At 33.7% G+C, this 15828-nt stretch overlaps 1 protein-coding gene across 1 annotated transcript in view; it reads left to right on the forward strand.

Moving 5' to 3' along the window:
• Positions 1-15828, forward strand: part of LOC123920131 (pentatricopeptide repeat-containing protein At3g25210, mitochondrial-like) — an 82534-nt gene that overhangs the window by 45925 nt on the left and 20781 nt on the right. The gene's annotated exons all lie outside the window — the stretch shown is intronic.

A 15828-nucleotide genomic window follows, 5' to 3' on the forward strand; every position in this document is an offset into this window, starting at 1 on the left:
TAAATTGATACTTTTTAAACGTAAGGGACCAAATTGAAACCTAAAATAAACGTAAGGGACCAAATGTATAGTTAAGCCAAAAAGAAACTAACATTTTAAGAAAGTTTTTTTTCTGAAGGAACCGTAAGTTGATAATGATATTAGATTGAAGATGTATTTTAATGTATTGATTAAAATATGTCGCTTTTAGATGTTATTTACTATGATAACTATTTTTTATGTTATTTACGATTCAAATAGAGAATCACTTTTAAAAATAAAAAAAAAATTATTAAAGATCTATTTATAATTTTCAAACAGGGCCTCCAAATACTCGGGACCGGCCCTGGATTGGTGGTACAAAATGGAATGGAGCGGAATGGAACATAATGGAATAGAGTGGAACGGAGCGGAATGGAGTAAAAATATCATTCCATTGTTTGGATATATTTTATAAATATTCATTCCATTGCATACACCCCAATTTGGAGGGGAAAGAAAATTAGAAGATTGGATGGTATGAGATGGAATGGGTTCCATCGTGTTCCATTCCACTCCATTCATTTTTTGCAAATCCAAACAATAGAACTTAGTTAGTTACCACTTCATTCCATTCCATTCCATCATTTACCACCAATCCAAACATAGCCTTAAGGTCATGCTAAACAGTATCCCGGGATACTTGTTAAACATAAAAAAAAAGAAATAAAAAATAAAAATTAATTATTAAAAAGACAATTTTTGACATTTTAACATATTGAATGCACGCATTTCGAAACATAATTTTTATTTTTAAATGCTTAATTAATGTCCCATTTTCCTATTTTTAATCATTACATATATTATTTTTCTTTTAAGCAAATCATTACATATATTATCTTTAGTCCGTATCTATATATTATACGTATCAAATAAAATTTTAGATTCCACTATATTGAACAAATTAATAAATAAGAAATAGGCAGGTATAGGAGCGACACTTGCTTGGTACAAGTTTTTTAGCACAAGATTTAGGCGCACACAAATAAAAAAAAATTAAAAAAAATAAAATTATCAAATCAAATATATTACTTTAACCATTTTTATTTTATTTTTTTTTATATCTTGTGAGTGTGCCTAACAACAAATATTTGGGTTTGTGCCTGCTTAGAGAAGTATTTCCACCGGCTATAGATAGAAAAAGTAGTACTACAAGTTTGTATTTAAAGCATTAGAATAAGCCTAATGACACACGGTGTATTACTAGTATAAGCTTGATCTGCTAAAAAATAAGGAATTGGACAGAACAACTTCAGTTATACTGTGTTTAATTTTATAATTGTTCTTGAGACTAGACAAACTGGGGTCAAGAGATTAGACAAAAATAGAGGTTGTTGTCCCCCCATTGAACCAAGAGACAACTTTTTGTCATCCGCACAAGTTGTCTAAAATACTAAAATAACATTTTGTTCACCAAACATTGTACAAGACCAAATTTGTTCAATACCTTAAACGTTTTGTCTTGTGTTATTATATTTTTTACTGTCGGATATTGTTTTATCCGGTATTTACATTTTACCGATCAAACGGACCCTAATGCATATGAATTTACATATATCCTCGGGAGTAATTGAAGGTGCGTTTGTTACAGATTAAAAAAATAGTGATTTTGATGTAAAATAATTTAGAGATTAGTTTTTAGAGATTTTTAGAAAAGTTGAATTTACTTTGTGTTTGTTATTATTATAATAAAAATCACTTTTTTTAAGTAAAATAATCTTTAGTTTGTTTGGATACAACTTATAAAAGTGATTTTTTTAATTACAAACAACTTTCTTTTAACATTTCTTTTCTCTCTCCTCGAAAAAAATCTATTATTTTATAAGCTACTCTAAGTAGCTTCTCATTTTTAGCTGTTTTCTGATTATTTTTAGCTTCTGATTATTTTAAAAATTTGTAACAAACGGACACAAAACAATTACAAGTGATTATTTTTATTAAAAAAATGATTTTTTTCTAAAATAAGCTATAACAAACGAATTCTGAGCAGGAGTAATAAATAATAAAAAAAAATATTTAATTTGTCCTTCTAATAAGAGATGAAACAATGATTAACTTCATTTTTTTGTGTTAAGCCGATCGGTACTGTTTTATGAATAATATCCTATAGTTTTGTGTTTTTATGATAACAATATTTGAAAGCATGATTTGATACTCTTGCGTGATTAATAATTATGACATCTATGCCACCAGCACTACAAGACTAAGAATAGTACGATGTTTTCTACCACTACATCCACTACTCGTACAGTCGTACTATCAAGCGACGATAAGACAACGACATAATTCAAATGAGAAAGCTCTCCATTTCAAAACCTTTTTAAATAAAGTATTCTCATATGAAAAAATGTGAAGAAATTCTTTGAAGAAAATTATCAAGTTATTCATATTCTGAAATTGAGTTATTCTTACGATAGCAAATTATTTTTAGATTAATTATTTCAAGTTAGTTCTTTATTCACATTATTTCCTAGGAAAGTTTTACACTTGTATTTGAGATTTTATCGAGTTTATATATCTTCGAGTTTTTGTAAACGGATCATCTGATTGTATCTGCTATGTATGAGGAATTTGTTTTAAGTGTTAATTACCAAGTCCATATACAGTTAAGGCAGAAAATCTAGAACTAGGTTGTCTTGGTGTGTGTTGTAATTAGTGTGATTATAGTTAAATCCTTCACGTGTGAAGAGACTTCATTAGCACTAATGTGTGGTGCAAATCAGAATAAATTTCTTGTGTGTTTCTATTGCTCTCTCCTTCTCCTTACTTTCTTATCTTTGCGTTTGTGTAACGGTCAATTTAAACTCTTTCGCACGATTCATGTAAACAACCGTGAAAACTTTATGGTTGGCTAGGGTTGCTCATATCTCAATCCAAACCATCCAAACAAGAGAATCTTGACAAAAGAATTTGAATTTTCTCAAAATATTACTTTACCTCAAAACATTCCTTCATCCAAACACACTTTTTTTTTGCAAAAGAACACATTCTTAAAGAATTTAAAATGACAAAAAAATCTAGGAATTTAAAATCCCTTCCTCCCATATGTTTTAATATTTCAAAGCGACCCTTATAATATTTTATAAAATAGCAAATTGACCTCTTAGATTTTTTAAAAATTGCAAACTGGTCCATAAAAAATTTGAATTTGTCATTTCCACATTTGAAATTGCAAATTGGTCCTTCTTTTTAAAATTTTAAATTTTGACTCAACTTTTCAAATTTATAAAAATGTCCAAAATATTCGCAATGAAATTTCCAATCATGCTATCCAAACACACATGTCTTAAAATAAAGGTAACAATAACATAAATATAATCGTTTAAATTTAAATTTAAATTACTTTTTTTTTACACATTAAATTTAAATTATTTAGAATTTTAAATCTTCAAAAAATCCAAACACACTAGTATTTAGTGGTGAGTAAACCCTCATTTTGGTCCCTGAAAGTGTCAGACGTTATCACATAAGTCCTTGAATTAATGAAAATGATAAAAAAAGTCCCTGATTGTTAACTCCGTCAGTCACTTTAGTCCAAAACGTTAAATATCAATTAACTTTGGTGATGTGTCTTAAAATTCAGCTGATGTGGCAAGCTTACTATAATATTATAATAATTTGTTTATTTTTTATTTGTCTTTTATTTTAACTAATTTTAATTTTAAAACAAAAATATAAGAAAACATAACAAATTGATACCCAAGACTTTAGAATTAATCACTAAATTCTTTATATATCTCTCTCTCTCCCACACTGAGTGAAAGTGAATTAGATTTTGCAACACCCTATTTCTAATTCAGATAATTTTTGACCCATTCATGTGACAGTGATGCAAAATCTTTATACACAGTGAACTAAATGGGGGAGTATTGAATTGCTTTTTTACATTGTTTTGAAGTATTGAAGTAGAGAAAGATTCAATTTTGAAGTGATGGTGTAGTGTAGCGAGTGTTGTCATTGTGGATCTAGCGGCAGGAACAAAAAACAATAAATTGCAAAGATCCATATTAAAAACAAAATAAAATCTTGAACAAGAAACCAGATCTGGAAGATGATATGACAGGAAATCAGATCTAGAACAAGAAATTGGATTTGATTGTGTTTTTTAACGGTACAGACGTACAACGGAAAAAATACCCAAAGAGGAAGTAAAAAGGAAGAGAGAACGAAAATGTAGAAAATATGGAAAATGGTTAGCCAAAAAAGAAAAACCTTCTTCTCAATGGTGGTGGGATAATAGTACTAAAACACCATAGAGGATGTAAAAGGAAAAACAGAGAATTTTTAATTTTTTTTCTTTTGATATGATTTGTGCCACACTCTCTGTTCCTTTTCACTTCACTTCACTTACTTTATGAATGAATGTATGGGTTTGTAGGATGAGTTTCTTGGTTTGATTGTGGTTGAGTATTAATTTATTTTGGAGTAATTGATTAAGCTTTTCTTTTTTAAATTAGTATCAATATCAATTAAAATAAAAGCAAAGCGGATGTAAAAATATTCAACAAATCTCTACAACTACACAAGTGTAAATCAACTATTAGCAAAAAAAAACAGGTGTCAACCTCTAAGGTTGTCCACATAGGATCTGAGCTTTCATGTTTAGACAAAAATTTATCCTAATTTAGGCAATGTTTTCAAAATTGTTGATGGAGGGAAAAAAGTGTGAAGAAATGATCAAAGGGCCACAAAATTGGGTCGAAAATGCAAGGCCTGTTGCATTTAGGCCCAAAACGAATGAAAAAAACAAAATGAGCTAGCAAGTAGTGTCACTTTCATTTCTCTTCCCACGTTGCTTTCTCTGTCTCTTTTCTTTTTCCTTCTTCACTAACCCATTTTGGTGAAAAAACCAAAAGCATGTTTTCAAATTTCAAATTCAAAAACTTCAATACAATCTTTATCTTTGTGACTCATCCTTTCTTTCTTCCATTGCATATACAAGATTCTCTCTCTTTTTTTTTTTTCATCCCCCATCTCTCTCATAACAACAACTCACGCACAACAACAAAGCTGGTAATCTTCCTCCGTATCAAATCGGCACACCACCATCTCATCCTTTAATATGAAACCAAAAATGCCGACAACCATTGTTTTTCCGGTAACACTCTTAATCTCAGGTTCTTTCATTTTTTAAATCCCTAATTTTCTTCAATTGTATTTCTAGCCCTCTTTATCGTTTTTTTCAATTCTGAATTAGAGGCAAAAAAATTGGTCTGAAACCCTAACAAATTAATCACGTCAATCAGGTGAGAGATATCTAAATGTTTTTTTTTGTTTCTGTTATTGTTGTTTCAAATGAATTTTGATTCTATTTTTCTGTTTTCACTTAGATACATGGAGTAACTTTGATTTTGATTTCAAGCAAAATATCAATTGAAGCGGCTATGTATTGAAGTAACTTTGGTGATCTTTGGATTTTCATGAAGGAATGTTCAAAGGGCTTCTCAAAAAACAAGGTAGGTCTTTTGATTTTCTAAATCTAATGTTTAAATATTTTACTATAATAATGATTGTTTTTCTAACTCTATTGATTTCAATATTTGCTTTAATTGGTGTTCCTAATTTGTTTTCTAATTTCATTCAATATTTGTGTTGGGTTTTTGTATGTTGGCTACATTTTGCAAAAACATCTTTTAGCCAAGTGTTGAGACATATGTGCTTACGCCAAGTGTTGCGACAGATGTAACAACACTTGTATGTCTGATTGTTCACGCCAACTAGCGTTTTTATTTTCTACTCAATCTTTCGAAGATTTGATTGAAGAATTGTTTCGTGGTTTCTTACTCAACAAGGCGCACGTGATCAATGTGTTTCAGAAGGCAGCTGAACCCTAGTTCTATTTTCTAAAAGGATAAAATAACTTTTAGAAAATATAATATTTGTTTCAAAAATATATCTTGTGAAGATTGCTGCAGAAAATATAAAAGATTTATTTCAAATAAATCTTTGTGTTTCCAGAAGATTAGAAGATTTAATTTTAAAATATATTTACAACAAATATATTTATGGAAGGAATATTTGATGCAAAGAAAGATTTGATAAAAATATATATTTTGCATCTAGAAGATTTCTTGGAGCTGAAGCATTATGAAAAGCCCACGAGGCTCTGCTATTTAAAGGGTGTTGCTAACCCTTATTATGCACCGAAACTTGAAGCTAAAAATAGAATATCAAAGATGTAGTCTTTTAAGGGTTTCGTGTCTTTAAGCCACTCTCTAGGAGAGTTGGTGTAAAGTGAACCACTCGAGTTGTGAGATGGTCACTATGTCCTCACTCAGAAACCTATAGGTAATGAGTTGAGTATTGTAATTGGAGGAAGCTTTTAAGCAACTCCAAATTGTGAACTTAGTCGTTGGCTAGGTGGTGATGTTATTGAAGTGTGTCTTCATCTTTGTCAAGGAGAGTGTCTCCATTATGTTGTTATTGAAATCCTTACTGGTTGTAAGGTTGAGGGGAGTGAGACGGGGTCTCATATCTAGGAGTTCCTAGGTAGAAGTTGCATTGGGTAGGGATTAAGTGAGGAGTTGTAAACGGGGGAGTTTAGCTCCGAATTAATACTGCTGATAGTGAATTTCCTCCTGGATTGGTATCCCCGAGATTAGGCTGTTAGGCTGAACTGGGTTAACAATTATGTGTGTCGTTTATGCTTTTCAGTATATGTTTTTAATGCTCTGTTTTATTGTTCTTACTGCTAAGACAAGTGTTGCGACAAGTGTCGGCACATCGTGGACAACACTTGTCTACTGTGTACCAGAATTTCAATTGGTATCAGAGCAGGCATCCTGTTCTGTATCTGGGTGAGATCCTAGGGAAGATACTTTCTGGTTATGAACAAGTAAGGAATACTGAAAAGTTGTTTGGACTTGAAGAAGTTCATATTTGTTTGAATGGTCCCTAGAAGTGGAGGATGGACTATTCATGGCACGGTGTATAGCTTTGATGTTTGAGCTTCTGTATGGTTTGATTTATTTTCAAACCTATGTTAACCTGTTGCACCTGAAGTGTGGAGTTTGTGCAAAGGTCATTATGGTGTGCCTGAAGTTTGTTGAGGAGTTTTCTGGTTTGAATTCCGCTGCATACATATATGATGGGAAAACTCCTGGTGGTTTTGAGTGTGCTACACTCTGTTCTCCTCTGGTGAGGTTCAACTAACTTGTTGGAGATGCCAACGATACTTGAGGGTGATCTCAAGTCCACTCATAAAGGCACTCATATATGAGTTTGTTGAAGAGAGATCTGAACGAAGTTGTGACCAATTTATTTTTGCTTCTAACCCTAAAAGCCAACCTCCAGTGGCTTTGATAAAGGATCTCTTGGTGTGTTCCTTGAGAAGGGGACTGATGTCGTCCCAGATGTTGCTACATCTGACCAGCAGTATGCAGAATCTTGTTGGATTTATTTTGACACTAGAAACTTATGGTTGACTTCTTGGGTGAGTTTATTTCTGATCCAACTAAGTGGTAGTGCAGATGTGTATTTTGTTTTTCCTGTGTAAGCTTGATAAAGGTATCTCATTCAAATTCTTTATGTGGAGGTCAAGCTTAAATGTCAAGGACATTTTCTCTGACATCTGGAGAATCCTTCTGATCAAAGGAGCCAGATTTATGGAATCTTGTTTATGGCCATGAAACAGATTCTGTTTGGAGGAGAGTAACTTGTGTATACCAACCACTAGATGTGCAGCTATTGAAGGGGGGAATGTATAATTCTCTAGAGTGCTATGAGAAGTTATTAATGAGGAATCCTTATTCTGAAGCTGTGAGATCTTGAAGACATGTCAGGATGGAGGTTGTTTACTCTAACTTGATATTATCAAGTCTATGAGAGCATAGAACTCTTGTTCTGTTGTAGTGAAAAGAGCTTCATGGGATTATGAACATTGGAGCTGCTTCAACCTATGTCCAATGGTTGAATTGTTATATGCACTTTGGAGTGTCATCCAAATCACATAGGATAGGCATTTCAGTTGTTTCTAGCAAGGAGAAGTTATTATTTTTGGGAGCAAAGGATTATTGCTCTTTGGTATTGAAAGTTGATCAACTACTGATGGTTGATTCTCTTCTGCTGTTGTTAATTGTGACTTTGGTGCTTCCACTAAGGCCACAAGTGATTGTATTGCTGATTCTCTCAAGGGAACTGTCCTTGAGACTGATGTTGTATCAAATATTGACACATCTGTGGCACTTGAGACGGATGTTGTGTCAGATGTTGACACATCTATGGAACTGGAGACAAATGTTGTACCAAGTGTAGGTACATTTGGGGTACTTGAAATTGTCACAAGTGACACTGCTCATAATGATGCTACTGAAAAAGAAGGAATTCCTGTGGTAGCAAAATCTAGTAATAATCTTGTGGATTACTCTGAATCAGATGAAAGCAGTAAGTCCCTATCTAAAGGTAAGGGAGTGAGTGATTCTGATGTTGTCTTCATGCATGAAAACGTTACAGGTGACAAACTTGTGACAGAAGTGTCTGATACTGGTGTTGGTAAAAGGACTAGAAGTAGGACAGGTAAAGGTGTGACAACTGTTAGTACACCTGTCCATCACTCTGAGGCAGAGAAGTCTGCTAAAATGGCTGGGAAGAAAATTGTGACTGGTCCCCCTAGAACCAGGAGCAAGGTGATTCCAACTTCTTAGGTCAAGAAGAAGAGCTTAAAGAGAACAGAACCTCATTCTAGTGATTCAGACTTTGAAAGGGAGACAAATGTAGCTACATCTGGTGGCACGTCTTGAAGAAGTGTGAAAGGTTTGATGAGAAAAGTGTCTGATCTAGGTGACTGTTTTGATAAGCTGGTTAGGGAATTTGTAGTGAATGTTGCTGACAATTGTGATGACCCTAAAAACCCTGAGTATAGGCAGGTTTTTGTGAGAGGAAGGTGTGTTCACTTCTCACCCTCTATAATCAACAAATTTTTGGGAAGAAGTAATGAGGAAGTAGCTGAGCTGGAAGTCACAGATAATGAAATTTGTAGAACAATCACTGGGAATAGGCTGAAGCAATGGCCTTGTCAAATGAAACCTTCTGCATCTCAACTATCTCCTTTATATGCAGTTCTGAATAAGATTGTTGTTGTTAATCGGGTTCCTACCACTCATTCCAGTAATGTAGCCAAAGAATTGGCTAGGTTCATTTATGTTGTTGGAACTAAGGCCAGGTTTGATTATGGTGCTTATGTCTTTTATGCCACTTTGGAACATGCTAAATCTTTTGCTCTACAACTACCCATAGCATTTCCTACTTTACCGTGTGGTATTGTTCTTGACCAACATCCAAATATTCTTGTGGACACTGATGTCCCTTGTAAAAGAAAAGGAAAGCTGAATATTGAGCAAAGGCTGCTTGCAGGGACAAATGTTGCAGCAGGTGTTGGTACATCTGTCCAGCAAAAGCTGGTGCTCTCACTAGGCAGCAAATGATAACTGACTTAAATGAGTCTAGTAGAGCTCTCAAGAAACTGAAGACTGTGATGATCCTTAGAGTAAAGAATTCATGAAAGTTTTTTTTACATGGGTTGATGTGTTGAATTTTCACCTGCTGTGATTAATAAGTTTTTAGGCAGGAGTGGAGAACCTGAAGCTGAGCATGCTAAGTCTTTGGCTGTGAAGATGCCAACAACATTTCCCACTGTGCTTTGTAGTATTATTCTTGATCAGCATCCAAGTATTTTGATCAGCTCTGATGTTGTCTGTAAGAGGGAATCTCCTCTCACATTGCACTATAGACTAGTTGAAGGGACAAATGTCCCACATAATGTTGCAACATCTGGCAAGAAAATTCTGGCTTCATGACAGAAAAAGAGATGATTGCTGATTTGATGAGACCTATGCAAGTTGAAAAACCTTGGTCGAAAGAAGTATGTCTTTTTAGTTGTTGATGATTCCTCCAGATTTACTTGGGTAAATTTTATTAATATCGAATCAAATGTTGTTACTCATGTTAAAGGTTCTGTCAGTTCAAATGTTGTGGGTAGTGTTGGAACATCTGTCAGATGTACCTCTGAAACTTTCAATCTGGTATGAATGTTGCTATTGTTGATGACACTATTGTTGAAATCGTGCATGTGTCATCTTCCAAGGTTGTTGGTTCTGACACTTTGTCATCCCTCACTAAAGTTGTGGTTGAGTCCCCCAAAGGAACCTAACATAAGTCTAATGTCATATCGGATGTTGAAACATCCTGGACCAACCAGTTAGTGTTGTTGAAACCTGTTCTGCAATCCCCCAAACTTATGCTGATATGGTTCTGAGAGTCCTCAATCTAATGAGGTTAAAGATCAACTAATGGTGGTTTGGAGTATTAAGGTTTTGAATGTGGTAGAAGAAACTAATCTTGATGATCTTCCACTTGACCAAAGTTGTTGCTCAAAGTGTGACTAAAAGAGAACTAGCATGGTACGATTGTTTGGATGTGCATTCTGCTGAGAAGTATTATATGTGTTCAAATGTGTTATGATCAGATGCGATAATGCTCAGATATGTGATGATCAAAGGTGATTACTACTATGGTAAGTGATTGTTTCAGACCTGTTTCTGAAACCTCTAGTTTGATGTTCTTATGTGATGACAATATATCTATTGTTGAAGATGCTTTTGGTATATGTCTCTTGAGATTGACACTGAATAATACTCATCTGTGTTGAATAACTTGTATGTTCTGGTACGAGATGTTGTAACATCTGTCTCAACATCGTGTTATCTCAAGTGTTCCAACATTGTGTACAACATCTGTCACCAAAATGCCAAAATGTGGTTGACTCTGAGCCAAATATTGAGGATGATGTTCTGGGCATCATGTCACTTGACAGGAAGAAAGTTGACATCTCTTCTGTCCTCTTAGAGAATGTTTCATTCATTTTGAAGAAAATGTCTAGAAATAGAAATTTGTGTTTTAAAGGAGAAAATGTTATGAGAAGCTGGATTTTTTGTGAGTATGTTTTTAACTATGAAGCAAGCTACAGCGTTTATGGTGAAGCTACCAATAACCTTTATGGGTGTAATCTCTAAGAGTATTATGAGACAACTCTTTGAGATTGAAAGATCAGAAGCACTCCAAAGCCAAAAAAAAAAAAAAAACAAAAAAAAGGAGTGTCTTTGACTTCTGACTATAGATTTCTTTTGTCGGACCACATGTTCCTAACATTGTTTTCTCTGCCGGTTGGTACATGTTGTTTCCAAGAACAATGTTTTCTCATGCTCTTGTCATGTTGTGGAAACAAGGGGAAAATGTCTATTTTATGAGTGTTAACTATGGAGTTTGATGTGGTAGATATGATATGGTTCCTCCACTTCTGATATATATCTGATGAACTATGTATCCCATGGTGTTATATTTGGTTGTAGTAGCTCTGTGCACTATGTGGTTGATGTGATGAAGATAGTATAGGTTTATGCCTTGTTACTTATGATCTTCATGCTATACTGTTGGAGTTTGGTCATGGTATTGTGGATGAAAGCGCACATGTTCTCTTTCCACTACTTTTGTTCTCCGTATCATTTGTGGGCTAGGCCATGGATTTCTAGCACCTGTATGTGCCTATGGTCTGGAATATCTGCACTCTGGATATTTCTGTTTTTGCTACTCTGTGTTCTGATATGTATGATGTATGTCAAAATTATGACTAAAAAGGAGGAGTAGTGTGTGTGTGGACAAATGTGTGGACCGATGTTCTTACATTTGGTGAAGTTGCTGTTCTTATGCTTCTATGCTCGTATTGATGTTCTTATGCTTCTATGCTCGTATTGAGGGGGAGTATGAGTAATATATATATATATATATATGCATGTGTTGAGGGGGAGAAATGCTATTCAGGAGGAGTAGTAGTGTGTAGCTAGCTTGATAATGTGTTCTGCTAGCTTATGCTCTGATAGTGTGTTTAATGGTTGTGGGAGTGTTATGTTCCTGATGTGTGATGTCATGTCTGATGTCTAGACATCCTGATCTGATGTGTGAGAATTTATTTTTCTCAGTATGTGGGAGTTTATTTCTCCCTATGTGGTTCTTTTGTGAGAGTTTAGTTCTCTCTGTTATGTAACTTGCACTTCTGATACTGCTATGGTACCTCTTTGCCTCTATTCTTTTGTTTAATGCACACTGACTTTATTTGTCAGAATTTGTGGCTAAAAAGGGGAGTAGTGATCTGTGATATGTAAGATCTATCTGTGTGGACAGATGTGCTGACATCTGGTATCTGCGTGATGTGTGGACAGATGTGCTGATATCTGGTGTGTATGTTGTTGCGGTTCTTTCTGCGATGTGATAATCTTCTAGGCCTATGTCTGAGTGGAGTAAATGTTACCTTCAGCTCTGTGTGATGTGTTGCAAGAATTCCAAAAAACATTTAAATTTGTAGCATAGGGCATGATCATAATCATAGTCATAGAAATATGGATGATTCATCGTGCTTAGTCATAATCATAGAAATATGGATGACTTTTATGCTTAGGATCACAGTCATAGAAATATGGGTGATTTAGGTCACATTCATAGCAATATGGGTGACTTAGTTAGTTACATTCATAGAAATATGGGTAACTTGTACATGCTTATTTATGAATGCACACATGTGTGTCTACAACAACTATTAAGCGTTAATCACTCTGATTGAATGCTTCTGCTATTACAAGGATGTTGTAGTTCCTATGGTTGATTACATTGTATGCTTGTGCTCTGTCATGCATAAATTCAGGGGGAGTGGTAGTATGAATAAGTGACAAGTGTGATGCCAGATGCTGAGACATCTTGGCTTTATTCTCTGGTGGCTGGGAATTTATTTTTCCTAGTTCTATGTTTGTGGGAATTTATTTTTCCCTGGTGATCTTTTGTTGAATGGATGTACTCTGATTATAGGAGTTTATTTCTCCTATCTTTGAATCCACTATGAGAGTTTATTTCTCTCTATCTGCTCTGTGAGGCTATATGTGTTTATTCCTGCTATTGCATGCCTCTGATGCTACTTACCTCTCTTGGAAGTAGTCTTACTATGTGTTACTTTCTTTCCTAGTTGTGTGATCATGTTGACTCGAAGGAAAGGTAATATTGTATCTCTCTATATACTGGTCTAATATTGTTTTAGCCAAAATTTGCCAAAGGGGGAGATTGTTGGGTTTTTGTATGTTGGCTACATTTTGCAAAAACATCTTTTAGCCAAGTGTTGAGACATATGTGCTTACGCCAAGTGTTGCGACAGATGTAACAACACTTGTATGTCTGATTGTTCGCGGCAACTAGCGTTTTTATTTTCTACTCAATCTTTCGAAGATTTGATTGAAGAATTGTTTCGTGGTTTCTTACTCAACAAGGCGCACGTGATCAATGTGTTTCAGAAGGCAGCTGAACCCTAGTTCTATTTTCTAAAAGGATAAAATAACTTTTAGAAAATATAATATTTGTTTCAAAAATATATCTTGTGAAGATTGCTGCAGAAAATATAAAAGATTTATTTCAAATAAATCTTTGTGTTTCCAGAAGATTAGAAGATTTAATTTTAAAATATATTTACAACAAATATATTTATGGAAGGAATATTTGATGCAAAGAAAGATTTGATAAAAATATATATTTTGCATCTAGAAGATTTCTTGGAGCTGAAGCATTATGAAAAGCCCACGAGGCTCTGCTATTTAAAGGGTGTTGCTAACCCTTATTATGCACCGAAACTTGAAGCTAAAATAGAATATCAAAGATGTAGTCTTTTAAGGGTTTCGTGTCTTTAAGCCACTCTCTAGGAGAGTTGGTGTAAAGTGAACCACTCGAGTTGTGAGATGGTCACTATGTCCTCACTCAGAAACCTATAGGTAATGAGTTGAGTATTGTAATTGGAGGAAGCTTTTAAGCAACTCCAAATTGTGAACTTAGTCGTTGGCTAGGTGGTGATGTTATTGAAGTGTGTCTTCATCTTTGTCAAGGAGAGTGTCTCCATTATGTTGTTATTGAAATCCTTACTGGTTGTAAGGTTGAGGGGAGTGAGACGGGGTCTCATATCTAGGAGTTCCTAGGTAGAAGTTGCATTGGGTAGGGATTAAGTGAGGAGTTGTAAACGGGGGAGTTTAGCTCCGAATTAATACTGCTGATAGTGAATTTCCTCCTGGATTGGTATCCCCCAGATTAGGCTGTTAGGCTGAACTGGGTTAACAATTATGTGTGTCGTTTATGCTTTTCAGTATATGTTTTTAATGCTCTGTTTTATTGTTCTTACTGCTAAGACAAGTGTTGCGACAAGTGTCGGCACATCGTGGACAACACTTGTCTACTGTGTACCAGAATTTCAATTTGCTTTATTGTTTTCTAATTTCCTAATTTGGATTTTTGTGTCAAAAAAAAAAAAAAAACTTTCCTTGGATTTCATGAGTTTTGATTATTTGTTTTTTTGTTGAAATTATTATTATTATTATTATTATTATTATTATTATTATTATTATTTTGGCTTTGGATTTCATGACTAATTAAATGCATGTTCAAATTGAGATTTCTTCCTTTCATGTATCTAAAGACACAGGTTTATGCAATTTTCACTTTGACCTTGCAGCAAAGTTTGTAGTTACTGGGTTTTTTTTTTTTTTTGTAAATAAGTTTTGATTGTTGGATAACCTCAGTTCCTAATTTTTCTCAATTGATAACAACCTCTTTTTAATTTGATTTCAAATTAACAACTAATATAAAATATCCTATCAATTAGTTGTTACTTATTTTACTTAAGTGGCAACCACTTTAATTAGTTGTTCTTGATGGCAACCACTTTATTATATATCAATGCATACAAAATAAAATCAATTAGCCATTTACCAATCCCTAATTTTATTCCATTCTCTTTTTCGGCAAAAGACAAGTAACAGTGATTTTGAATACAAAGAAAATCAATTGAAGCTGCAATGGAAGGAACCGCCATCAAGAAGGAAACACCGTCGGATCTGCTATTAGCAAGGACACATAGCAGGAATCAGTTCAAGTGATATTATTATTGTTAATGATTTTTTTTTTATGGTGTTTTGGTTTGATGGTGTGCTTTGTGACAATTTTAGTTGATGTTAGTTTTATTGTTCTGATATTTATAAGCCTAAGAAAAATTAAGAACTCTCAATCTCTCATATTTACATGAAAAGAAAAATCTGGTATAAAAAAATGTCAACCAGCTTTGGATTATGAAAAAAGATGTTTCTCATTATTGTGTTTCATTCATTTTCGTATTTCATATCATTATATTTTATTCCTTCAATTTGTAATGATGTTGCTTCCTGCTCTACTTAGATCTTTGCTTTATTTTTTTTTTTTCATGTGCAATCAGAGGTTCTTGCTGTTCATCAAATTGAGGATAAATAAAGGTATGCCATGTTAACAATCAAAACAACTATCCATTTTCTTTCTAACGTGATGAGAATTTGCTTCATCTTTTCTCAAGGTTTTTTCGTTCCTTCCTGTTTATTTCGAAATATCTTATTTGAATTGAGGGGATGAAGACTATCAAATTGAGGGGTCAAGTTTATGAATTTCCATGGATTAGTTTTTTATGAAACTATATTTATATGAATTAGATTTGCTTGAATTAGTGTAATGAATATGAAAAAATATGATTATTTTTTGGAATTTTTTTATTTTTTCCTGGTCAATTTTACAATTTTACTTTAGTTGCATACTTTTTTTTTTTACTTTATGATTAATTATAGGATAAAGATTTATGAAAATGTTCTGGTAAAAAACAAGGGGGTTTGTATTATTTGATAATGATAGAAATACAAAGCTCTCCTTAGAGAAGAAATTGATAAACTTTACAATAATGAAAGAATGGTGGTTTCTCAGAATGAGAGTCCC

This window comes from Trifolium pratense, linkage group LG4 (genome assembly GCF_020283565.1).
Source record: "Trifolium pratense cultivar HEN17-A07 linkage group LG4, ARS_RC_1.1, whole genome shotgun sequence".
Lineage (NCBI taxonomy): Eukaryota > Viridiplantae > Streptophyta > Magnoliopsida > Fabales > Fabaceae > Trifolium > Trifolium pratense.